The 26,895-nt window shown below is 48.6% G+C and overlaps 1 protein-coding gene across 7 annotated transcripts in view; it reads left to right on the forward strand.

Moving 5' to 3' along the window:
- The window catches only part of znf536 (zinc finger protein 536), a 219,823-nt gene that overhangs the window by 33,224 nt on the left and 159,704 nt on the right, over window positions 1–26,895 (forward strand). For 4 of the 7 annotated variants that reach the window (XM_026177512.2, XM_026177503.2, XM_026177491.2 and 1 more), the window contains exon 2: window positions 980–1,061. The gene's annotated coding sequence lies outside the window, so the exon portion shown is untranslated. Of the gene's footprint in view, window positions 1–979; window positions 1,062–19,290; window positions 19,399–19,461; window positions 19,936–26,895 lie in introns of those variants that run through there. The other 3 variants (XM_080301120.1, XM_026177499.2, XM_080301123.1) reach the window with 2 other exon arrangements.

The raw sequence follows: 26,895 nt of genomic DNA on the forward strand, positions 1-26,895 counted from the left end.
GTGACTTAAGGCAACGTCGTGGCTTTGTGTGTGTGTGTGTGTGTGTGTGTGTGTGTGTGTGTGTGTGTGTGTGTGTGAGAGATTTACTCTTGACGCTCCATTGAAACAGTAGTGGTGGGTAAATCTGGGTGGCCCTCCTGCAGACCCTCCACATCTGTGTCCCCCCCGCCCCCCCTGCAGGACTGAGCCGGCTCCTCTCTGCCTGGCTGCTCCTCCACACTCACAGCACACTCAGCCAGACCTCGTTTTACCCAATCACAGCGTCCGCGGTAACCAAACCCACCGCGGCAGACGACGGTATTGATCTGAGCGTGAGTGGCAGGCGGGGTACGGCGCGCGGCGTGGAGCGTTTAGCGCCTAGATTGAGGGTAAATATACAAAAAAGGAGATCTCGCAGATTCCCGTCTAAGCAAACTTTGACAGATTTAAGCAAACGTTTGAAATGTCACAAAAAATGAAATGTAAATCAGGAGCAGTTTAGTCAGCTGCGTCGAAACGGATAAATTAACTTCTTCAACAAAGAGCAAAGCTCCGCCACTTTTTAGGCGTTCCTCCTCGATGTGAAGTCTGTGCAGAGGAAGCAAACGCTGGCAGAAGCTCCGATATCTGCCAGCCGGGCTGCTCTAACAGGAAGTGCCGGCCTTTCTTACTCCGTGCTCTCCGAGCGCTCGTGCAGCGCGGGGCGTCGAGGAGCGGCGTGGGGCTTTTGCACTCCCCTCATCAGCCATCACTGCAGAAAACATCATCATCAGAAGAAGAAATGAAAAAAGTCAGACACTGATGTGCACAAGCAATTACAGTTCATATATTTGTTAGATTATTCGTGTAAACGACATCACGTCTGCACAGGAAGTGCTGGGGAAAATAAAGCCGTGTGTCGGGGGGGGGGGTCTTTGTCTGCTGTCGCCACCGTTACAAACTTGTCAAGCTTCAAATGTGTGTGACTGTGAATTTCCTGGTGTGTGTGCTTTGTTTACAGGCTCTTGTCGTCCCACCTTCTGTGAAGCTGTCGGCGCTCTTCCTGACACCCGGCGCTCGCTGGAGAGGCGGCAGTCACGCAGGTACGATTGCACCGATTGATCGCGGGAGAAAGGGGAGGATATTAAAGGTGTCTGTCACATTTGTGCGCTCTCCTGCTTTGCTTTCTTTCCCAAAAGTCCACAAAGTCGTGCCGTACTTTCTCTGAGTTGGCCTGTCGCAGTGTCTGCCGGCGGCTCAACGGCGTGCTCGTTGGACTCCACGCTTCCACTGCCAGCGTGCACGCACGTACTCACGGCAGCTGAAGATGTGGTCAAAGCGGCCGTGTTTGGGCGTGTTTTCGTGCATCCGCGGCGTGAGTTTGAAGGCACATATGCCGGGATGCATGGCGGCAGAGCCGGCAGCAGGATGCGTCGGGGGCGTGTTTCTGCTGCGCGTGTGACTCCGAGTCTGTTAAATCTGCTCTTTGCATCTGTCTGCTATTAAACTGAATCTGGCTCCGTTTAACGTCTTCTCCTCATCACGCGCAGAGAAAAATAAAAAATCAACCTGTAGCTGCAACATAAATACGAGCAGCGAAGATATGAAATATTGATTCAATTATCAGAAACACTCAGACGGCCTGTTTACTTTTTCCTTGGACTGAATTCTGAGCGTCCAGATGTGGAGCCGCTGATGTGAGGCTTCCTGGAAATTTCAGGACGTTTTCGGCTGGCGGGCGCACTGCGGTCAGACTTTGCCGCTGGTCGTTACTGTGGTAACAGAGGAGATGGAGACAGGGTTGAGAGAAAGCTTATTTGAACCCAAACCTGGGTCTCTTTTTAAATCTGAGCCGTCTGGTTGCACGAATGTAACGTAAAGTGTGACCGAACGATGGAAACGCCCCGACACCTCTGCATCATCCGCCAGTTTTTATATGGTCACTTTTCTTAACTATGTGAATGAGGGAGCGTTTCTGAATGTCCACACATGTATGTGTGTGCATGCACGCCTGCCCTGCACGTCATATCGCTTCATCCGTTAAACAGAAGGAGGGTTCTTCTTCTGTCTGCTCCTTTTCCTGCATGATTTGAGCGACGTACAGATGATTCACTTACTGAGGATGTCCATAAATGTCAGCTGTACGTTATTCTTTTAAATGTTGATTTCACACGGAGGCCGGAGCGGTGACACTGTGCTAAAGTTTAACTGCACATTTAAACCGTGAGCTACGTGAAGAAAAAGAAACACAATTTCACCTTTAAAAGGGAAAGTTTGTGTTAATGAACAGAGTGTCTTTTTTTAAACTTACTGAAAAAAACATTCATGTCTGTGAGTTTAGTTTTATTCATTTAGCGCAGTCACGGCTCTTTGTACTGTAAGACCTACAGTAATACAGGCAGGCTCATTTTACAGGTTTAACTACATATTACAGAAATGCTGCTTTAATGAATAAAAGAAATAAATTACAGAAAGCTTTCTTTCCTGTGCCCGCCTTTACTTTTTCCATAGCTGTCCAGTGGGCCGGATTGGCCTCTTTCCTGGGCCGATTCTGGCCCCTGGGCCTTGCGTTTGACACCCCATCTCTATAAGAAGAACTTGGTGACAGTGGGAAGGAAAAACTCCCTTTTAACAGGAAGAAACCTTCAGCAGAACCAGGCTCAGGGAGGGGCGGGGCCATCCAAAACACACCAGTCTTTTCAGCACATATTCACACACACACACACACTCGCACACACACACACACACACACACACACACACACACACACACACACACACACACACACACACACACACTCGCACACACACACACACACACACTCACACACACACACACACACTCGGCCTGTCACAGAGCCACACCGCTGTCATTTCCTCTCTGTGCAGCTCAAGGAGACAATTAGCAAACAGAGGTGACACGGTAAACAGGTGCGAGCCATTATTCCTGGAGCTGGATGAGCGTGGCCACCCCATCCCTCACCGTGATGGGCTGTTACTGTGTGTGTGTGGGGGGGGGCATGCTTCATCCTACCCAGTTGTCTGTAATCAGCACGTCATCATCATCATCATCATTGCAGAAACGAGACTCTCTCTCTCCGAGGCTCACATTCATCTTTAAATCCATACCTGTCTGCCCGCCGTCCCTCCTCTTCCTCGCTCATAATTACTCCTCTCTCACGTCTCTGTGTTCTTTTCGTTTGTAAAAGTCCTTCGTCCTGGGAGAGAGGGGGCGTCCCGCGCAGCAGAGGGAGGGTTGAGGGTCAGGACGGTTTGTAAAAAATTGATTGGTGGTAAAGTGCTAATCAATGAAAGCTGGAAGTTCATGTATCAGAGGAGCAGGTATGTACCGGAGTGTACATACTGCCGGTGGCGTGGCGCGCCGTGCTGTTTAGGAACACGTTTTTGATTAATCAAATATAGCACGCGGTGAGTCACGGCGTGTTGGCTCGTGTCATATCGGAGGTATGTGCCACAGATTTCCCTCATATTGGAAGCAGAGCTAACACATGCTACCCCTGACGTATTCTCACACCATTTCTCACACAAAGCTCGCACACACACGCACAGATGACTTATAGACGCACACACAGCAAAGCTGCTGCTCTAACACGCTCGCACACAGCAGCAGTCAGAGGTATTTTCACCCTCTGCTACGCTATACTGCCACTCCAGTTTAAAAAATGCATCACTTCCTGTTCTTTAGTAGACGTGAAACCATTTAAAGTTTAGATTCACAGGTTCGTGGTTCACCTGAGGCTCATTTTAAAGCACCGTGTTGTGCCTCCGTCCTCTTTGGCGTCTCTTTGTCAAACACTAAAGTGAGACGAGCACTAACCCGTCCTCCGCGTGATGGAGCAGAGAGGGCGGAGACGGGTCAATTTAGCCACAGTTTCCTCTCCGGCGTTGTTGGGTTGAGATTGTCGCTGCTGTGCGGTTCTCTTCCCTGCTGGTATAAATAAGACATGATTGGCATCGCGGCAGAAAAACGCCGCTCGCTCTCTCGCTGACAGCCTTCATTTGCTGGAGGAGTGGCAGACTTGGTGGGAGTTAATGATTATAATTATTTGGCTTTTTTTTACATTGTAGGATAATTATTTAAGAGGTTTGTGTAGTCATTGTTGTAATCAGTAAAGAGAGATTACAGAAAATCCACATGCCAACAGATGGCACTTGGCTGTTGTTGTTGCTGCGTGTTAAAGCGAGTACGGCGGCGGCGGCGGCAGCCAGGCGACGGCGAGAGGACAATCAGAAAGAGGCCAAATTATTAAACAATTTGTGCTTCATCATAAATCCATTTATCGTATCGCTTCATCTCAGCAGCAGCAGCTACCGCTGGATGTACTCCAAGTCACAAACCAGCACGCCGCGGGGGGAGGGACTTAACCAAAAAACGACTTTATCAGAGAGGGAGGACCGAGCAGCTAATGTGGAGGAGAAAAAAGCTGAAAAACCACATGACCTCTGACATCAAAGCTCTGAGCAGCCAATCAAGAATCAGCTCACTCACTGAAAAAACAGCTGGAATCAGGACGTTTACGTTTAATCTGCGAAAAACAAGATTTTTATGTTAGCTCGGCGTGAACAACGATCCCATCATGGAAACGGCTCCGACTCACACTTCCTGTCATTCAGCGTTTACACCGGCCTTCAAAATAAAACGTTTGAGTCGCCTGAAGAGTCAAAAATCATAAATGACAACAGAAAAAAGTTTACGTTACGTGCTGCAGAAACACACAGACTCACACACAGACTCACACACACACACACACACACACACGCACACTCACACACACACTCACACACTCACACACTCACACACACACTCACGCACACACACACACTCACACACTCACACACACACAGTCACACACTCACACACTCACGCACACACACTCACACACTCACACACACACACTCACACACTCACGCACACTCACACACACACTCACGCACACTCACACACACACTCACACTCACGCACACTCACACACACACTCACACACTCACGCACACACACACACACACACACACACTCGTGCTGAAACTGTGGACTTTTCGACCCATTTTCACCTTTGACCTTTGCTTTCAGTTCCTGCTACAGCCGCTGGCGGCGGCTCGACTGAAACTCGAGGAACGTCTCCCACCGTCCTCTTCGATATTTGTGTATGTGAGGCAAGCGAGGTGAGGCGCTGTCCGGGCTCGGCGAGCAGCACCGCGCCGCTGCTGCCCTACATTCCTCACTAATTGTATAATTGGAGACACACACACACGCACGCACGCACACACACACACACACACGCGCACACACACGCACACACACACACACACGCACACACGCACACACACACACACACACGCACACGCACACGCACACACACACACACACACGCACACACACACACACACACACACACACACACACACACATGCCCTTCAAAGCAAATCACAAAAGAGCATTTTGGGAATAATAATAATTTCAAAAAGCGTCCATTATTAATCCCACACACCAACATCGCTGGCAGCAGCAGCTCCACTGGTTAGCACAGACCCCGCCCCCTCCGACAACACACGCACACACACGCACACAGTACTGGAGATTTTCAGTTTTATTCAGATTGTATACATGCACAGATTTAAAAACCCTCAATTAAAATATTTTATTTCAAAGTTGGGTCAGAAAATATAAAAACCCCAAACATTAAATTTGTGCCGTCACCGATTTATGGAGGTCAAAGTCTGCCAACCACACAGGCGCAGTAAGTAAACAGGATTCCTTTAAATCCACCAAAAATAATATGAAAAATAAAAAGACGCAGTCATTTTATTTTTGTGGGACAAAAATAAAAAAGCAATAAATTATTTACCCCCCCTCCCCATCATCATTTTCCCATTTGATTTTTCTTTATGCATTTGAGCTTCATTATGCAAATGCGGCCAGAATAACTCTGACTGACAGTTTTATATTATTATCGGCTAGATTAGCGAAGCGCCTCCGTTCTGATGAAGCCATTTCTGTGGCGAGCCCGCCGTCGATCAACCAATCGGTGAAAAGTCTGACCCTGCGACATGCTCCGAATGGCAGCAGAGGAGTGTGAGACACAGGAAAAGCAGAAAAATCATAAACACACAGGATAATTAAAGCCATGTTTTAAAAATGTTTATGCATTTTTCATCCCTTGGTTTATACCTGAATCACAGGACAGGGGTGCTTTTAATTTGAAAATCTCTTTCTCCATTTTGGCCTTTTGAATCCAGAGGTCCGCCTTAAGAATCAGTGATCGGAGGCCGTGTTTCACTGTTACTGCCACATCCTCACAGATAGATTTACGGTGGTTGCCACGCAGGCGCTCATTTCCAGTGTTACTGAGGGACGGCGGCGGCAGGGAGGGGGGGTAAAGATGATTTCTGAGGTCGTCTGCGGCGTCTAACCGAATTGTGGGCTGCTGTTAAAATGGAGCCGTTAATTAATACTATTGATCAGCAAAAAAATAAAGGCGAGTGCGATTTGCATACGGGCCGGATGATCAATGCATTAACCGATTTTTTTTCCTCTCTCCTCTGAAATCTGATTTCCCGAGTTTTCAAAGTGAGACAGAGGGAGTTCAGACTAATGTGGATCGATTGTTCCTCTCTCAGACAGGAATACAAAGCATTTTATTAGCCAGTGAAGGGGGAAACATACCGGGACACAAGACGTGAGGCTGATTTCTGTCTCACCTCGACAGGAAGACACCTCCCGCTTCTACGTTTTTCTTCACACTTGCAAAGCGTGTGAACACGAGGAGGCGACGCCTCCCAAAATATGTTTTCTAAAAGCAACGACGTGAAGATAAAATAGTAATAATACAAAACATGGATGACAATAACAGGGGGCATGAAAACAACGCAGAGAAAACGCAGCAGAGAGAGGTGTTAAAAAGGCAATATGTTGTTTTTGCCTCCTTCCTCTCTCGCTCTGGCAGCAGCAGCTTATTATAGCGTATTGATTTATAAAGCTTTAAATGTGATCCTGCATGTCCAAGTCAAGGGCAGGGAGTGAAAGAGAGAGCGAGAGAAAAGGAGGAAGGAGAGAGACGCCTGGAGACGCATAGAGACGGAAAGAGTGTCCACGGCGTGGGGAAGTGGCGGCGAGGCTTTTTCGGAGGCGCACTATAACACAAAAGGGTAATTGTTTTAGCCCAGATGTTGCTTTCGCACAACAAGCAGGATACAATGTTCCTACTGAGCTGATGAGCCCAATCAGTGAAATGATTAAAAATTGATTTTGTCCCTGTAATTACAGTATGTAAACTACTTAGCCGGGATTGCAAAGGAAGTGATTTTCTAATTACGTATATACTCTGGTGTCTAATGATTGGTTTTTTGAAGTAATGAAGAGAGGGTCCTAACGACTCCACTGTGTTCTGTTGTTGAAGGGAGAAGGCAGGAGGAACCGTGTGTGTGTCGGGGAGGAGGGGGGGCTGATGACAGAGCATCGTTAGGGCAAAGACAGCAGGCTCGGATACAAAAGGGGGGGATGAAAATTGAATTTTTGCCAGCCAGCGCTCGCACGATAACACGGGGGCACTGTGTTCGCTCGCTTCGGATCCGGGAGCTAAATGGAGGCTGCGACTTCTCGTGGGGTTCGCCAGGCCCTGACCGGCCCGCAATCTGGAGCCTGCAATTAAAACCTCACGGGGGTTAAGGATTGAGGACATTGGGTGAGCGCGGGAGAATTAACGGATGAGCCACAGAGAGAAAAGCAGAATGCCCAGCGCTCGGCCGTTTGCGTGCAGACGGGGAACTTTCAGGAGAACCGAGCCGTTCGGGCTGAAAAAGCTACAACAGCAGTCACCTCAAGGTGCTTTAAACTGCGACCCTGCAGTCAGGCGACCCCCTATCGGCACGCTGTTGGAAGTGGGAAGCAAAAACTCCCTTTTGACAGGAAGAAACCTTGGGCAGGACAAAGCTGTGGGAGAGAGCCAGGTGATGATACGTACAGCTTGGTTTAGCGCCGTCTCTGCTCTGTTGTTGATTCTGGAAACATCTGCTGAGACCTGAATGACACAAATGAGTAAAAATGTTGTTTATGTAAAACGTAGCAGTCAAAAACACACGTCGCTGTTAGCCTGTTGCCCTCAGTGCCTGATGTCACAGAGAGGTTTCACTGATGAAAACCTTTTCGCACATATCAGAATCAGAATCAGAATACTTTATTGATCCCTGGGGGAAATTATTTTTTGTTACAGTGCTCCATTTTAAACCACATACAGATGTGACTTGGCTTGACTCATAATGGGACTTTTAAAAATCCCATCATTATTATTTTTACTGTGTGAAACCCCCTTGCTCTTATTTTGAAAGTCAGGTTGTGACTGTGGCGGTCCTCAGCATCATTCAGCTGCCTCTTCAGAGAGGCCCTCATCTGGTGCTTCAACCGTCCTGCTCGGGTCTGGAGATGCTCTGTGAGCGGTGGGGGTCCCTCTTAGCCCTGGGCAGAAGCAGAACAACGTGGAGGAGAGACTCACCTGAGAGGCAGCTGCACCTGTGGCTCATTAAACTGCCAGAGACGATGAAGACAGCGAGTGGTTTGCAGAAAAGCACCAGCCAAAGGGTCGAGCGTCACTCTGCCGGCATTCAAGGTCCTGCAGACCATATTTACCTCGTCTGCTCGTTATCACTTCCACGAGTGTCTTTGATTATGAGGGTTCCAGGAAACGCCTCTCAGTGTTAGGAAGGTTAAGTTGGCGTTAACGGCCACTGGCTTTAGATTGAAGCAGGAAGAGGAAGGACTGGAAGACTCGACTCAGCCTTCTGTAGGAGACGGCTCAACGAGGCCTCAGAGATGCGACCTTTGACTCAGGTCGTAAATTAGAATCCAACATGGAGTCTGGTAAGCGGCGGCGCTGTGGCAAGGCGCAGAGAGGGTCGCAACGTCGCTCTATCAGACGGAGACAATAGAGATAAAGTTCGAGGGTCGCAGAAGGAGCACATAAATCACAGCACGCAGAACGAGTCTCCGCCTCCACCGCCGCTCTGCACACTTTCGCTGCACTTAAGACATCCAACAGAAGTCAACATGCTTCCTCTGGCTTACCCTCTGTTCAGTATTGAATATTTAATTATGACTTTATTCATTAATAGTTTGAAAATAATAATGTTCCTGGAGGAATGAAAGGACGTGAGTTAGGCCTGCTCTTATTGGGAGGGAAAGATCTGTGGTTTTGAGTTCCTCGGGAACATTAATAAGTGACAGAAAGCTCGATTAAGAAAGCCGGGATGCGACTAGAAAGAAAAACGACAAAGCTTTGAAACGCTGCCAGAATCACCAACTGCACTCCTCTGACACAGCTGATTGTAAGAGGAGCCGATAGCATAGCTGGCTTAGGCCTTTAATAATTCATTTAGTTAGGCTATGATCTATCATTTTGTACCTTTTGACATGTGATATTGAAATTTAATATTGCATCAATACAAATGATGTATTGCCAGTCGTCGGGAGAAAGGATGTGGATTGCAAAAGGATCTCTGCAAATGTCTTTTCTGCCTCTCTTTCTCTCTTCCCTTTCCAAAGGTTCATTGTACTCGAGTAGAAAGGCATAAGAGAAACATCTGTCTTTGCCCCCCCCCCCAACTCTCCACTTTGATATGTGTGTTTAAAAAAATGACAAGTGAAAACGCTCAGGGAGAAAGTCTCCAGCTCGAGTCTGAGCGGCTCAGAGGAGACGGGTGGGGGTGGAAGCGAGGAGCAGAGGGAACATGACAGCGGCGGCTCAGGGAAACGTCGCGTGCTGTCGAGATCTCTGACACTGCTCTTTGGAGCAGCGAAATCCCGCGGGCGGCGATACTCGGGAACCAAAACGAGAGAGAGGCCTGTGCGTGGCACCTGTCCGTCCTGCGAGGTCGTTACAGACGATTACTCCACACCTGCCCTGAACGCTGCCATCGCACGTATACCCGCTGGTAAAGTGGCGCTGCTCCTCACTTCCTGTCGTAGTTCTCCTCTTCCTGTCAAACACAGCCAGAGTTTCTAATATTCAGCTCAGTGTGCGGTAATCTTTGCAAGCCCAACGCTCAGCTGGATCTTCACGATGTCGCAGAGAGGGGCTACAAGCCCCACCCACCTGCAGTGAGTGGGAGGAGCTTTTTTCAGAGAAAGGAGGGGCTGACCCGGGATCAGAAAAAGAAGCCTCATTCTGAACTGTGAATCATGCAAAGCTGCTCTGGAACAGTAATGAATAGAGACCGTTAGCCTGGATGTCATACGTGCCTGGATGAGTACCTGTCAGCCAGTCTGGGGCGGTCGCGTGTCTGAGGTGAGCTGGCAGCTGATAGGAGGAATAAATTAAAATGCATCCTTGCTATAAACACAAACCAGAGACGATCTTTTCACTTGTTATTTTCACTTGTCCGAAAATGTTTGACGATACTAAATCAGTGAAATGGATGAAAGGTGGAGGCTGAAGGAAGCTTCAGCTCCCAAACCTCCAGAGCCCGAGCAGAAGAAACGCACACGGCTCACGCGACCTGTCGAGGGTCAGGGTGAGTTCAGTTTGTGCCGCACATTAACCAGACGCGTGTTTGTGATTCAGGTTTTTCACATAAGTCATGTTTTCGAGCTCTTGTTTGTTGCCGTTGGACGCATTTAGGCGTAAATGTAAATCGAGGCGTTCGTTGGGGGAGGGTGCACACGGGCTCCTGCTCTGCTTCTCTGTGAGACGCAGACGCGCTCGGTGTGAACGGATCCTCGCACGGCTTCATCACCATCCTCTGACTACCCATGCCATCCTAGCTGTAATAAAATCCGGCGTCTGATCGGCCTGATGATTGCAGATGATGGCGTTGATGATGATGGTGATAGTGTGCGCTCATTACAGAGGTACACTGGTAACTTATTACAAACCAGGCTCAGACGCGCTTCCTCTGCGGGTGTAAAACTCTACGTTTCCACGAACAGATCTAACACGTGACTCTTCGATGTCACACAAAGCTTTGTCTGAATCAGAGGCGCTGACCTGTGATTCCGTGTGTCACGCCGATGACTCCACGGTTCTGTGTCATTCACGCCGCATGTGTTTGCATTTGCATCTCAGCGTCAGTTAAACTGCAGCTGTTTCTCAAACACGCCATCACACGTCCAAGACATTTCATCAAAGCAAAAATGTGCTCCTCTGCGCCGTGCGCCGCTTGTGCACGTTGACCTTTAGCTGTGCCCTGACACCGCTCTGAACACGGAGGACGTCTGCCGCCCTCCCAGGTGTCTGAGCATGTAAACAGCGGGGTGGAAAGACCCGGCGAGAGAGAGAATGAGGTGCAGTTGGGAGGTGCACCGGGTCGTGGTGTGCCTCCCTGCTCTCAGCCTTATGTCAAGGCTTTATTATCTCACCTGCCAAGGTCCCGACCTGCTGCAGCCAGCATCTTCTCCTCTCACCTTCCACCAAATCATCATACAGCAGCCGGGCTGAGACACAGCTCAGTGCACGCTGCCCTCGTCATAAACACTTTCATGCACAGAAAATTCCACATATGAGAAGATGCTGCTTCGAAGGTAAAATGAAGCTGGTTTGAAGAAATCGTCCACCGTGAGGCCGTGCGTAGATCCCTGACAAACTAAAAATGTACAGAAACACATTTGAGCCGTTTGTTATTTGTTACTATTTCCAAAATCTGCGAAATCTCTGGACTCTTACTTTGAAGTGTGTTTTTTTTAAAACATGGAGGCAGAGGCTCACACGAGGTTTAGGACACGAAACGGAATTAATTTAAGAACAGCTGATATTACTTTTGTAAACTGACACTTATTTAAACCGATATAAATAAAATAATATTTACTAGTGATGAGTAATGTTATAATTTTACGTCACAGTGGAATAAAACTTTTTCTGTGTTTTATAAAAATGGATGATGACGATGATGACACGTATTAATTATTGATGTTTTTGCTGTTTTATCGCTGGTCACGCAGCCTGTTCTCAGGCAAATGTGAGGTCAGTCCTAGCAGCACTGCGCTGACTGGACGCCATGCTTGTTCACGCCACTACTACTGTCTACTGTGATGTCTGCACCGCAGACCCCGATTGGCTCGTGTCTTAGTGGTTCAGGTGTGCAGTGAGCTTTATGCACATTAACTAGCTAACAAAGACTCGTTTGGATCAGTAAGGGTCATTTGTTTGTCTCCAGTTTCCCGTTAGTGACGTCGTTGCAATCAGGATTAAATGTCTCCCCGTCCATAAAGGCGCCAGTCTCTCTGCAGGATGAGCGTCACATGACTGTGTATGGTGTCATCGTGGAAGAAATCGTTGCTCCAAACGTCCCGTTTAATAGATGCCGATCCCGTCTGCTGGTCATCCCGAGGACCGGGCTGTCTTTTCTTAAAGTCTTTGTTCCCTTGCACACTCCTTCCTTTCCTTCCTTTCCTCCTCCTTCCTCAGGGGTGCGTTTGGCAGGTCGACACCTCAGCAGGTGGGGCGTTGTGGGCCAGGTGACCTTTGTCTGTCATTGTTTTGCTCCTCACACCTCACCCAGGGAGCAGGGAAGGAGCTTAGCGTATTCCACCTGCCACCGACTCCACCGTCGCCCTGCTCGATATCGGCGTTCGGCGGGTGAGCTCGACATGCCAACGGAGAGCAGAGAAACTCTCAGACGAAGCCGACGGTCGGAGTGGCCTTCCCTTTGATCCCGCCCGGAAAACGAACCCCGACGCTAGATTCCAAATGCGAATTGCGTTCCTGCGCGTAGCATCGGGAGATAAATCAAACGCACCTTGAGTGAGTAAGGGGACGGAGATGAAATGAAATACCCAAACGCCGCCTCCACTGGGGCCTGATTGAGTTCAGGTGGCTGGGAAGTGTCTCACCCAGGGCTAGTTGTCAGTGAAGGATCTGCTGTCTTCTCACGCGTTTGCGCTGCGGGCGAGCCGCGCCACGCCAGGCGGGCCGCTTTGACGGATCTTCGCGCGCCTCCCGTGTTGTGGGGGGACAGGCCGTTGACACACTTCATATTTCACAAAGCAAGGTCTGAGGAAGAAATGAAGATTGATGCGTGGCGACGCATCGCCTTTTCCTTCCATATATTATCATTTACACATACGTGACATCCCGAGCACGACGGCTCGACTACATATACATGGCCGCGATCCAAGGCGCACGCGCTCACGTGGGAGGGGGCTTCCTCTGTTATTAGAGACATGTGATACAATTGCATTTGATCTCCAAATAAACAGGGAATCAGTCCATCTCGGTGAAGATGGCAGATGTGATGGATGAGCACATTAGCATTGAGGACAACATTAGATTTGCTCAAAATTATTGATCTTTTGTTTGTGAGCCAAGTCGGCGATAAATAACAGTGCATGGGAGATGTGACTCATTATCACGGTGCCAAAAGCCTGACAGACCTCTGTCAAAGCACTCTCTCCTTCCCCCCGCGCTCTTCCTCCTTCCTTCCTTCCTTTCATCTCCGTCACTATGAACCAATTTAATCTGTTTTTAATCCTTCGCTCTTTTCTGTCAGAGACGCCTTTAAACGCAGGGCCTCACTGTCACTATCTGATTCCCTTAAAATTTTAATCCCGCACTGATAACCCTGTATTATTACATGTTACACACACACAGGCAGGCAGGCAGCAGGACACTCACACACACAGATAAATATGTACACACACACACACACACACACACACACACACACACACACACACACACACACACCGTTTAGTGGCTCTCTTAGTGTTTTTATTCCTTTTTACCTTCTTAGTGAAGAAAAAATCCTTTTATCACACAATGGGTAATTTATATCCATTACCAGCGTTTTCAATCCTTTTCAGCACGGCTGTCACTGCCTTTGGCACACTCATGATTAATGTGATCTAATAATAGTCTGCCATTATATTTCCTTTAGTAAAACATGTACCAACATCCTATTCAGCTCCACGAAATTCATTGCCCCTTAAAATATTTTCCCCTTTTCGTTTAAAGACAAGATTGCTGTTTTTTTATGCTCCTCGCCTTCCTGTGAGGAGGTGATTATTTGTTGGTGGTGGTGGGTGGGGTGGGGGGGTTTGTAGACACTTTGGAGAACGATGAGATTCATGATTCAGATACTTCAGGTGTTTGTGTGAAACAGTTGGTGTGGGCAGGACCCCCCCCCCCCCCCCCCCCCCCAACACACACACCTGTAACCCGCTGGCCTCACCTCGTGGGGTTAAGTTTGGGTTAGTCTTGTGTTTGTGTAGACACCACAAGCACGCCATTTCCCCCGATGTATCGACCATGTTTCTAATGTTTCTGATATTTCTCGTGTTTTTGATGTTCTTGATATTTGCAGTGTTTCAAATTTTTCTGGTGTTTCTGGTGTTTCTGGTGTTTCCGATGTTTCCGGTGTTTCCAATGTTTCCGGTATTTCTGGGGTTTCAGATGTTTCCGGTGTTTCTGATGTTTCCAATGTTTCTGATGTTTCCGGTTTTTCCGATGTTTCTGGTGTTTCCGATGTTTTCGGTGATTCCGATGTTTCTGATGTTTCTGATGTTTCTGATGTTTCTGGTGTTTCCGATGTTTCTGGTATTTCTGTTTCCGATGTTTCCGGTGTTTCCAATGTTTCCAGTATTTCTGGGGTTTCAGATGTTTCCGGTGTTTCTGGTGTTTCCAATGTTTCTGGTGTTTCCAGTTTTTCTGATGTTTCTGGTGTTTCCAGTGTTTCTGATGTTTCTGGTGTTTCCAATGTTTCTGGTGTTTCTGGTGTTTCCGATGTTTCTGGTATTTCTGGGGTTTCTGGTGTTTCCGATGTTTCTGGTATTTCTGGGGTTTCCGGTGTTTCTGGTGTTTCCGATGTTTCTGGTATTTCTGGGGTTTCCGGTGTTTCTGGTATTTCTGATGTTTCTGGTGTTTCCGATGTTTCTGGTATTTCTGGGGTTTCCGGTGTTTCTGGTGTTTCCGATGTTTCTGGTATTTCTGGGGTTTCCGGTGTTTCTGGTGTTTCTGGTGTTTCTGATGTTTCCGATGTTTCCGGTGTTTCTGGGGTTTCCGATGTTTCTGGTGTTTCTGGTGTTTCCGATGTTTCTGGTATTTCTGGGGTTTCTGGTGGTGTTTCCGATGTTTCTGGTATTTCTGGGGTTTCTGGTGTTTCCGATGTTTCTGGTATTTCTGGGGTTTCCGGTGTTTCTGGTGTTTCCGATGTTTCTGGTATTTCTGGGGTTTCCGGTGTTTCTGGTATTTCTGATGTTTCCGGTGTTTCTGGGGTTTCCGATGTTTCTGGTATTTCTGGGGTTTCCGATGTTTCCGGTGTTTCCCATGTTTCTGATATTTCTGATGTTTCCGATGTTTCTGGTGTTTCCGATGTTTCTGGTATTTCTGATGTTTCTGGTGTTTCCGATGTTTCTGGTGTTTCTGGTGTTTCCCATGTTTCCGATATTTCTGGGGTTTCCGGTGTTTCTGGTGTTTCTGATGTTTCTGGTGTTTCTGATGTTTCCGGTATTTCTGGGGTTTCCGGTGTTTCTGGTATTTCTGATGTTTCTGGTGTATCGATGTTTCTGGTATTTCTGGGGTTTCCGGTGTTTCTGGTGTTTCTGGTGTTTCCGATGTTTCTGGTATTTCTGGGGTTTCCGGTGTTTCTGGTGTTTCTGATGTTTCCGATGTTTCCGGTGTTTCTGGGGTTTCCGATGTTTCTGGTGTTTCCGATGTTTCTGGTATTTCTGGGGTTTCCGATGTTTCTGGTGTTTCCGATGTTTCCGGTGTTTCTGGGGTTTCCGATGTTTCTGGTATTTCTGGGGTTTCCGATGTTTCTGGTGTTTCCGATGTTTCCGGTGTTTCTGGGGTTTCCGATGTTTCTGGTGTTTCCAGTGTTTCTGGTGTTTCTGGTGTTTCCGATGTTTCTGGTATTTCTGATGTTTCTGGTGTTTCCGGTGTTTCTGATGTTTCCGGTGTTTCTGATGTTTCCGGTGTTTCTGATGTTTCCGGTGTTTCTGGTGTTTCCAGTGTTTCTGGTGTTTCCGATGTTTCTGGTATTTCTGATGTTTCTGGTGTTTCCGGTGTTTCTGATGTTTCCGGTGTTTCTGATGTTTCCGGTGTTTCTGGTGTTTCTGGTGTTTCCGGTGTTTCTGGTGTTTCCAGTGTTTCTGGTGTTTCCGATGTTTCTGGTATTTCTGATGTTTCTGGTGTTTCCGGTGTTTCTGATGTTTCCGGTGTTTCCGGTGTTTCTGATGTTTTCGGTGTTTCCGGTGTTTCTGGTGTTTCTGGTGTTTCCGATGTTTCTGGTGTTTCTGATGTTTCCGATGTTTCTGATGTTTCCAATGTTTCTGGTGTTTCTGGTATTTCCGATGTTTCACGAGGCTGCTGCAGGTCTCTGTTTCTGCCTTTATAGAAATAAACATGTCATCGGTTGTTCTCGGTCTCGCCATTGGCTCTGCTCACGTGCAGCTCGCCTTTAGACTCTCTGTGAAACCTTCAGCTTTCACTGCGGACAGTTTAACCCTCGTCCTCCATCTTCCTGTCCTAACCACAGTCAGCTGGCTGAGTGGCTTCCTCCCTCTGTTTTTATTTTTTAATCAGTATCAGAATCAACTTTGTTGACAAGTATGTGGACGCATACAAAGGACCTGCGCTCTGGTTATTTCTTTGCTCTGAGTGTAACAGAATAGATAACAGACAGCAGCATATTTATATTTATATGAGCAGTGGAGCAGAGTGTGAAGATGCTGGAATCTGGAATAAATAAGAGATAATAACTTTTCCTGTGTATACAGTATAGACGTGAGGACTTTATATAAAACTAATTTCTCTAGTTGTGTTTGTCTTTATCGATGGAGTAAGCAGAGCTGAATGCTTCCCTGTTTTTAGAGTAATTTTGAGGCGTGAATCAGGAAACCTGATTCTGTTTTCTTCTAACCTGAGTGAGGTCGCTGGATCGGTTTCCTCTGAAGAACTCGTGTGGCCGAGCTCATCTCCAGTGCTTTGCCTTGTTTCATGCATTGTGCTGAAAAAGAACCAGGGGTCATGTGAACGCATGAATCATTTGTGGGGTTTGATTTTTATATAGTTTAATATTAGATCCAAACACTCGACCGCAAACCAACTTGTCCTCCTCCTTTTGTTCTTCCTTTCTTTTTCTTTGGCGAGCAGGTAGTGATGGAGAGCAAAGATGCTCCCCATAGAAAGGATTACGCGTGTGTGTGTGTGTGTGTGTGTGTGTGTGTGTGTGCGCGTGTGTGTGTGTGTGTGTGTGTTGCTGGGGAGGTGGTCCAGCAGTGGGCTCTGTTCCCTCCCAGCCGGACAGCCTGAGCCAGTCTGCCACTCATGGGGCACGTTTCAGATGGGGCGGTGCCAGCGCTCTCACACACACACACACACACACACGTTCCTGGCTCCCTCCCACAAAGAGGGTTAACCCTTACTGGGTTCTCAGACTTGTATCCAGGATGAACAGGTGGTCCCACAAAACATGGGCATCCATTTCCTCATGTCTTATCCTGCAGTGTGTGTGTGTGTGTGTGTGTGTGTGTGTGTGTGTGTGTGTGTGTGTGTGCTAGAGAAGGGGAATGGGTGGGGGTGTGTGGAAGGCTGGTGCTCATGAATGTGTAGCTTCACTACACCTTTTGTGTGTGTGTGAGTGTGTGTGTGTGTGTGTGTGTGTGTGTGTGTGTGTGTGTGTGTGTGTGGACATCAGATGGCCGTGGTGACAAGAACAATATTACATCCAAGTTTCATTTAGCGGGGATGGTGGTGGTGGTGTGTGTGTGTGTGTGTGTGTGTGTGTGTGTGTGTGTGTGTGTGTAAGCGTTTGTTTGTGTGTATGTGTTGATCGGCTCTTGACCCCTGACCCCTACTGCTACCCCCCCCACACACACACACTTGCCCCTTCTTGTTTCCTGAAGCTCTGCGTCCTGATTCGCCCATTAAAGGTAACTTGTATTGAGCTGACCCCCCCCCCCTGCCAGCTCCCTTCCCAGCAGAGAAAATCGAAGGTAACCCTCCTCTGAGGAGAAAACGGTGCACTTGGCTGGTTAACACATCGGCGTGGGGACGGCGAGGGCGTGTGTTTGGTGAGGCGCTTACAAGTTTATCACCCGACCGCTGGCTGGGAGCACCCCCCTCATCCCCCTCGCCCCCCTATTTGCTCTTTTGTGATCTGTGTCTCTGCCCCCCCAGCCCCGTGTGAAATAGACATTTTGAAAGATATGAGTAAGTAAGCAAAGAGAAGGCGAGGAAGGCGGCGAATGCAGCAGAACGCAGCGAGGAGATAAACATAAACAGAGCACAGAGAAAGAAAGAAAGAAGGTTTCTCTCTGAGTCAGCGGCTTTTAGTAAAGTCTGATTAAACGAGGTAGGAAAGCGCTCGGGGTAGTAAATAACAGAGGTGTCAGAATGTTGCTTAATGACCTGGATATCTGCTGCATGAAATATGGATCTGCAGCTCTGTGCAGGAGCTGGTTGCTCCTTTAAAGCCTTAATGTGCAGGGCTTCGGTCTGAACCTGAGAGCGAGAAGCAGCTTTGCTTTACAGTATCAGTAACTTCATATCACCGGCATTATCTTTGCTCCCATGAAGAAACAACATTACAGCCAGTCTGAGTGAAGGAACCTGTTGGAATCAGCGTCTCCGTGCACTCTGTCAGCAGAGGGCCGAGACGCCGCCCGTCGGTCAGGATTGGGATTTTGAAGTTTGGCGTTTTCATTTTTAATTGGAGGTGATGTTGGAGTTACCATGTCTGGCCCCGCGTGATCTTACAGGGAAGCACATTTTGTCTGACGTCCCTCAGTGATGGTGGGCTTTATGATTTTATTTAAGATGACATGTGAACTGTTCTGAAACTGGGTTTAAAAGCCAAACATGAAACGTGTGTTTCATATGGGAGACGGACGGAGCTGAGGTTTCAGGCTGCTCATAGAGCTAACGACTGGCTGTGCGAGTGAGTGAGGCGCTCGCTGCCTGTGCAGCGTCTGTGCTAACGGTGGTCAAACCACCACTCGTACTGAAGTGTCCCAAATCATCCACCTCAGCGTCAGTCTCACTTTCTACTTTAACTAACAGCACTTTTTAAAAAAGAAACCAAAATTGACTTTAATTTAATTACATGCGAATTTCTGACATAAGCAAACTGTAAAAGTAAAATTTCCTCGATCGGGTTCTGCCGCCACATTTGGATTGTTCGGATAAATAAAGCTTGGGTTGGATGTGTTTCAGGCTGAAGGACGGAGAAAGTTATATTCTGACTGTCCGAGCAGTCAGTGACCGCACAGGTGTGAGGGCATCAACTCACCCCCCTCCTTTTTCCAGGGGCGTGGGGGGAACCCCTTTCTGGGGAGGGGATTCTGGAGGCGGACTCAGCACTTTTTCATCTCTCTCTCTGTCTCTCGCAGGGCTCCCTGATCAGCGGCAAGTAGAATTGGAGCTGAAGCCGGCTTACGGCGCTGAGCACACCGTCACCATCACGCTGTCTAAGAAAGCGCCCCCACCCACCTGCTGAGGTGACTGTCTGAGGTGACTCAGGGCTTTCAGGGGAGAGGAAGTGAGGCGGGGAAGGTGGAGGGAATAACTGTGAGTGGTTTGGGTATTTATAGGTCGCAGCAGTGTGGTGTGAATGAGTGAAGCTCAAGTGCAGGAGGAAGGAAGGAAGGAAGGAAGGAAGGAAGGAAGGAAGGAAGGAAGGAAGGAAGGAAGGAGAAGAGAAAAGATGGAGAGGAGGGGAAGTCTCTGCTGAGCCCATTATGATGTTGCGTGTATGGGGTGATGATGACGATGGTGTCGCTTGCTGAGCAGTTGGACATGCGAGAGACTGCATGAGCATATCGACAGATAATTCCTCTGTAATCCCGTTAGCGAGCCGGTGTCGTGGTCCTCCAAGTCCAAGCTGCTGCGTCGCACCTCTGCTATCTCAGCCGTCTCTGCCGGTGCGTGGCCGGCCTGCGTTACGTAACATCAATACGCCCGTGTGTGTGACCTGACATAAAGGTGAGGGGGCGGGTCAGGCCGGTCGGGCCGGCCCGACGCTCCGAGGATGCGAGGTTAGTTCACCTAGCAGATATTTGTTGTGCAGCTGCAGAAATGCCTTTGCCCCATATCGGGAACATCTAGCCGAGGTGTAGAGGAACATGTTGCGTTGGTGTGTTAACAGCAGGCCCGATACATGCAGATTTATTTCAGCTGGTATTAAAGTGGGGACAGGGGCTGGGGTGGGGGGCTGAACTCTCCTCACATCACCTCTCGTGCTCTCCTCTGCCAATTTTGGATGCCGACACTAAACGGATCTGCAATAATTCAGATGGCACTGGGAATATATAGATGTGTGTGTGTGTGTGTGCAGCAGTGTGCCGTTGTAAAGTCAGGAATTATGGCAAAAAACGTCTGAATAATTTAGTGCTCACATTAATTTTCTGATGCCATTCTTCAGACTCTGACTGCGTCACTCTAACAAATGCGTATGTCGGAAAGTTCAGGGGATTTTGGAGAGTGCCTGTGAACAGTGAGTGATGGCAACCAGCCGGCTCTCAGCTCCCTCTTGTCTACCAACAGCTCCGTGTGAGCCCTGCGCGCCATATTCTTTTCTCAGAACTAACACGGCGGTGAATCGAAACAAAAAGGCCACATATTTTATTTATGTGTCAGAAGTGTGGTGAAAGGAGGGCCGGGGAGGGAGCGGGGCGTATCGCTCTATCTGCCGGCTGATATCACTCCACGCGTGCGGATCAATTCTCTCAGACAGAGGGAGATGAGAAAGGAGGAGGGAGGGAAGTAAGGAAAGCTGGAATGGTGGTCGTATCGATCGGTCAAAGAAATACAGCGTTGTGTGATTTGCTTAAACGTCCGCATAAACCTGAGCTGTCAGAAGTGGGCAGGCAAACCTCGACTTTGGGCCACGCGGGCACACGGAGTGTGGCTTTTCTGCTTGGCTAACCTGTACACGGCCTCTTACATCCACTTCGTGTGGACACAGCAAAGTGTGACGTGCCTTCTCAAACATGTAGCTTGAAATGACCAAAATCTTCTCATCAAAGCACCTGCAGAGACCCGTCTCAGTGCAATGAGTCCACAGATCAGCTTCATGCGGAGCTTTGAGCGCCGTCTCAAACTCCAGAGCTGAAAGTGACAAATGCTGCAGTTCCTCTGACATCCAGCAGAGGCAGCAGTGAGTTGGTCCCCACAGGCTCCTTTCCAGCAGAAATAAACACGTTTACAGCCGAATACACAGCACGTCTACAGAGGAGGATGTTTCTGTCACTCAGCTGTTTAAACTGAGTTTACATGTTAGGGGCGTGGCCTCTTTGACTGACAGGTGCATGGTGGCACAGGTGGCTGTAGCTGCTAGCTGTCTGAGCTAACTGCAACGTGTTTGTGCTGTTGGAGCATTTTTAATGACAACATGTGACCAATAATATGGCTGCTGTGAGGTCACTGTACTAGCAGGCCGTCCAAGAAGGCGGAGCTCCAGTTTAGGTGAGTGAAATTCTAAGATTTTATTTCTAACACTGGTTCATTAGTGCTATTATAATTAGATTTAAGAGGCCTACCCAGCAGGGCTGATGTTCAAGTCACAGTTTAAGGCCAGAAACCAAAGAACACTCTCAGCATTTAAGCTCGTCTGTGGCAGACTTTGGACCAGTCTAACCCCAAATCTGTACCAGCGCATCTAGACCTTAATCCCTGCAAACACGGCCATGCAGCTGCGCAGGCTCGCCACTCCGTCAGCAGCTACAGCAACCCTAAACTAAAACTTCAGCAAGATGTTTATCAGGTTGAGATGAACTTGTTTTATCTCAGAAATACTTTGTGCCAGAGATGTGATAGTGAGTCCAGAACGGTCCCACTGGGGTGCAGAGACGGGCTCTGTTCCTGTCAGCGAATGTGTACCTGGCACAAGGACAAGAGTGGACGGGGGAATGAAATTAAAGAGCAGTTAAAGAAAACTGGAGAAAAGAGCAGAGAGTGTGCACGGGGCCATAAAGGGGATAGTTTAACCATTGATCGAGAGCAGCGGTGGAAATGGCAGCTGTAAATCAATTTTATCTTGGAGCAGCTAAAGAGTGTTTTCTAATGAGGTTAATGCCACGTAATGGCTAAATTCCTCTGCTTAAAAGATGCCCTCAAGGTGGTGGCGAGAGATAGATGTCGCCACAGAAAGCTTAACACCTCGCATTCAGCGCAGAGCCGAGGGACGCCGTTTCTTTCAGGGAGTTTCTCTCTTAAATCATTTTATTTGTCGGAGGGTTTCAGCAGCTCTTTACATCATCCGGGACACCTTCCTCTGGGCGGCTTGTTTTATCAGCACACAGAGACGACCACGGACTACGCCGGCCGCTCGCTAAATTATTCATCTGCCGTCCACTTCAGGTGTGATGAGTTCCTCCCCAACCGCAACTACAGCAACCAAAACAAACACGCAAAGCACTCAGAGATGGCCATCGGTCGGCTTAAACTCACGCCGTGTGTGCGTCCTCCTGTTGCTGTAGATGCAGAGGCCTGGCTGGGACCGACCCGTCACTCTGAAGCTGCTTGGCTCCAACCTCAGCCAGGTTCGGGTTATTTAGGCTGACAAGTCACGGCGTTCTCGTTGACACAGATGTGTTTGATGGCAGCAGGCTAACCAATCTGCTGCCTAAGGTTATACATGAAGCAGTTTGATTGGATGCTCTTTGATGCTCCTCAGCCTGACCAACAGCCCTTTATGGCTGACACCTTCCTGATGTGAACACACTGGTTAGCGACTGGTCTGCAGCCAGTACAGGACTTTACCTGAACTGGTTTCATGTATTTCTAACGTGGACCTTCAGGGAAACGGCGGCAGTCGAACGTTGTTCTTTGGCTTCAACGCTGGCGTATCGGGTAAATAACGCCGCGTGGTAGCAGTGGCTCACAAAGTCTCGTCGCCATCATCTGATTTTCTGAGAAACCCCACACCACAGCTGAGGGCTCGGTACTACTTTGGGCATTCAAAAAGCGATGAGGCTCACATACGCAGGTTAATTTTTCTCTGACGGTAATCACAGAGTGCACAACAGGAAAATAATACAAGCAAACACGTTTTCAGTCAGTACTTCTGTCTCCTCAGCCGGCGTAGGGCGAAGCACTTAGGGTGGAGCGATGAAATTCAACAACTGATACAACCTCAGCTGATATGCACAGGGATTCCCACAGCTTCCTGTATCTAGCCTAATCACAAGCTAGCTAGCTAGCATGTCAGCAGACGCAGACACGTTAAAATATTACATTACACAAATTACATTAGTTAGTAATGGAGGCGTGAGGAATCCTCTTTGTCTTCAGCGAGAGTGATCCAAGGAGTCTGTTAGCTGTAAACTAGACTCCTCCATAAGGTTGCTAATGGAAAACAGCTCCCAATCAGCAAGTGTTTTTTTGTGATTTGGACGCATTACGGGTGCATTGAACAATCGCATTATGGGCGCGGCTCGGAGGATTCAGGTGATGCCGAACAGGCTTCATGATTCCCCGTTATTAAGGAACCCATCACAGGCGTGCTCCATGTACTGCTGCAGCAGGATCTTAATTACATGTTATTAAAGCTCGAAGTCAAATCCAGCAGAGCACCTCCGCGCCGCCATGGCAGCTCTGACACTTTGGGCGTGGCTGGCGAAGGATGCTGTGAGTCCACCGTGGGAACCTTTATGGGTGGAAGTGACTCAGTTTGCAGAGAGACCAATCAGAGGCCGTTCTTTTTGAGAAAGCTGACGGGCTCTTATCGCTTTTTAATTCGTCACGAGGGACTCGTTCACGCCGAATGGTCTCAGCCACATTTGTCACGTGAGCCAATCAAAGGGCGTCCTCACAAATGGAGACTAGCGGGTCCTTCCTTAAAGATATCTGAAGCTGAAGGCCGATCACTCTGACTCCAAACTGGTCCAGTAAACACTATCCAGTCCAATCAAATCCAGTCCTGCGGGTTTGGGGGCGGGGCCTTTGCGGTTGTTCGAGTTTTTGTGGGTCTGCTGTGTGTAACAGCAGTTGGGTGGGTGCCAGGCCGCGCTGCATTGTAATGATCGATATGATTCACTTCCTCCATCGGTGACTGATTGGTTTATTATAGCACATGCGCTCATTCACCACTGAGCTGTGTGTGTGTGTGTGTGTGTGTGTGTGTGTGTGTGTGTGTGTGTGTGTGTGTGTGTGCGTGTGTGTGTGTGTGTGTGTGTGTGTGTGTGTGTGTGTGTGTGTGTGCGTGTGTGTGATGAGCACATAAATCTGTTATGAGGCCAGATTTGAAAACGTGAATGCACAGGTGCTTTAAGGCGGTGCTCTGTGCAGCCATGGAAACATGAACGTGTGTGTGTGTGTGAGAAAATTGAGTACGACCGGCGTGCGGCATGAAACTTAAGGAAAGTTCATCTCCACAGACCTCTAGCATTGATCACTGGGGCCCTAAAGCTATTATCATGATCTAATTAGGTTTAACATAAGTCTGTGTCACGGCCCGGTGCAAGGCTGCCTTGTCCCCAATTCCACACTTTCACAGCACCCCAATTTAAAAATAGCACACATGCACCACATGAATACTAAGACTTTGTTTCATTTACACTTTAATGTCAGACTGAGGTCTGAGCAAAGAGGAATGATGTAATCCACGAGGCGCGGAGCGAGCGGGGGGGCGGTAACCTCCCAGGTTTCCCCTGTCGGTGCTCTGATGATCCATCAAAGGGAGAAAACACAGACTGCGTTTTGAAATGTTAATCTGCAATGATGTTGTGTTCATCGCCATACTGTGGGCGTCGCTTTAAAGAAATGGGTTAATATTCATCTCTGAATTTCTTTCTTAAATGATTTATAAAAAATTCAAATCTGGGACAATGCGACGAGCGCTCAGGTGGGAACGCCCCGCGAGCTTGTTTTGCACTGATATTGTCTTTGATTGGTTGTTGAGGCTTATTGTGACTGCACAGGGTCAGGGTCGGGTCTGGGTAGGGCGCTACTTTTAAATGAACGCTCTTACAGGCGAAAGGTGTCGGCATGACCACGAGCGAGTCATCAGCGACCGGGTTTAATCAGGCAGAGTGTGTCTGCGCTGGCGTGAGTCAGAGATGATCTGAATACGAGCAGGAGGGGAAGCCGCTGACCTAATAACGCGACCTTTAAGGTGTGCCCATAAATAGAGCTGTCAAAGAAACAGCCCCACTATAAGACACTGTGTTTAATGTGCTCTGTGTAGCTTATATGTGGGTTGAGGTGTTTTAATAATTACCTGCTCCGACACCTTATTCGTTTTCAGCATGATTAGCGGCGGCGGCGTGCACGGCCGGCGCGGTGGGTGGCTGAATGCGTGTGCTTGCACACACACTGAACACTGTTTCCTCTTCACAAAGACACTTTTCCCTAATATTGTACAGTCTGTGCACCAGGGCCAGCCTCAGGAGCTGTGCAGCCCCCTGTACAGGGAAACACAAGTGCAAAAAAAAAACGGCGTTAAGAGGAATCCCCTCCCTCTCTGCCGCGCCCGTGTCCTCTGTGATTATGAATAGTGGTAAGAGAGAAACGCATATCCCCCATTCAGATGCGTTCGCGGTTTCTGAAGGACCACTCTGGCCAAACGAGGACCCCCCCACCCCCCCTTTTGATTGATATGTGAAATCCGTCTCTCCCTGCAGCTCTAAAGGCAGACCCTGTGTGTGTCTGAAAGGTGCTCATTGTTGAGCAGAGACCACTTTGTCAAGAAACAATCCTGTTCCCAAGGAAGCTGAGCATGTCTTAAAAAAGATACAGGCCCTTATTGTGTACATTGGGGAACTTTAATTTTGTGTGTGAGGTCATTTTAATCCTGATTAATTTTTATAGTAGCGCTTGTAGTTCAATGGCTGGTCGCCCTAATGCTCCAAAGGAAGGAGCAAAATAAAGGAAGAATGGCAGAGAATGAAAATCCCACCCACAGGCCCGCCGAACAATCCCGAACTTAAAGTGTCACGGAGAGCGAGGAGGAAGGGCGGGGGCTTTTGTTGATGGACACATTGGGATGTATTTAAGTTCTACAAAGGAGCGTCTCTGAATGGAGGCCTGATTTTTGCTACAAGGTTTAAGATGCACGGTCTAAGGGCGGATTTGCCACGGTGTAAAGTTTGCGTAATCTGCCACGGCGGCCTCTGAACCGGCGCCAAAGAGGAAAACGTGCGAGCTTCTCGGGTCCCTTCGACGACAGACCTCTCGGACGTCGTCTCTCGTAGGCACGAGTTGAAACGTAAAGTCGGAGCCACCGAATGTCCAGTTAGCGGGAAAGATAAACACATTTTATTTTGTGGGATTGTTCAAACGTTGCAGGAGGCTCGCTCATCGCCACCGCGGCTAAATGGAAACTGGATCTCGTTTGAGAAACGGCGGGGTGAGACAAAACAGCGTGATTCATAATGGTTATTTATATACCGTGTAGCTGAAGCCCAGCAGGGGGGCAGAGGCACGGTCTTAACTAAGTACATCTTCCTCTGCTTAGTTTCTCCTCGGCTGGGCTCGCCGCCGATCTTCTGATATCGCTGCAGTGTTTTGATCATCCCCAAAATAACGAGTGCAGGAGTCTGCTGCACTGGAGCAAAGAAATTAGGTGCATTCAAACAAGTTTCAGCAGAGTCGGCAGAGGCAGGCGGAGGCACACAGCTCCGCTTACCTCCACTTTGGCGACCCCCCCACATTCCAGCAGATAGACACAGACAAACAAAGAGCGGCAGTAACCACGACTGCATTTACAGCCAGAACCAGACTCTAACTTTGCCCCCCCCCCCCCCCGTTCCGAGAAGCAGAGATCCAAGAGCGCAGTGGTGCATCGCTAAGGACACCTGCTCTGTCGACCAGACTGACGCTCGGACCAGCACCAGACCCATCAGAGCCGCTCTGACGTCGATCCTCCGGCCGCACTCTAAACGCGCTGTGGCGGCGGCGACCTTCGGCCGTGTGGGCGTCACGTGTAGAGCAGGACGTTGGTCCTTTATCTGTGCTGTTTATTCACATCATTTATTCATATGTGGACCATAAATACT

This window comes from Astatotilapia calliptera, chromosome 1 (genome assembly GCF_964374335.1).
Source record: "Astatotilapia calliptera chromosome 1, fAstCal68.1, whole genome shotgun sequence".
Lineage (NCBI taxonomy): Eukaryota > Metazoa > Chordata > Actinopteri > Cichliformes > Cichlidae > Astatotilapia > Astatotilapia calliptera.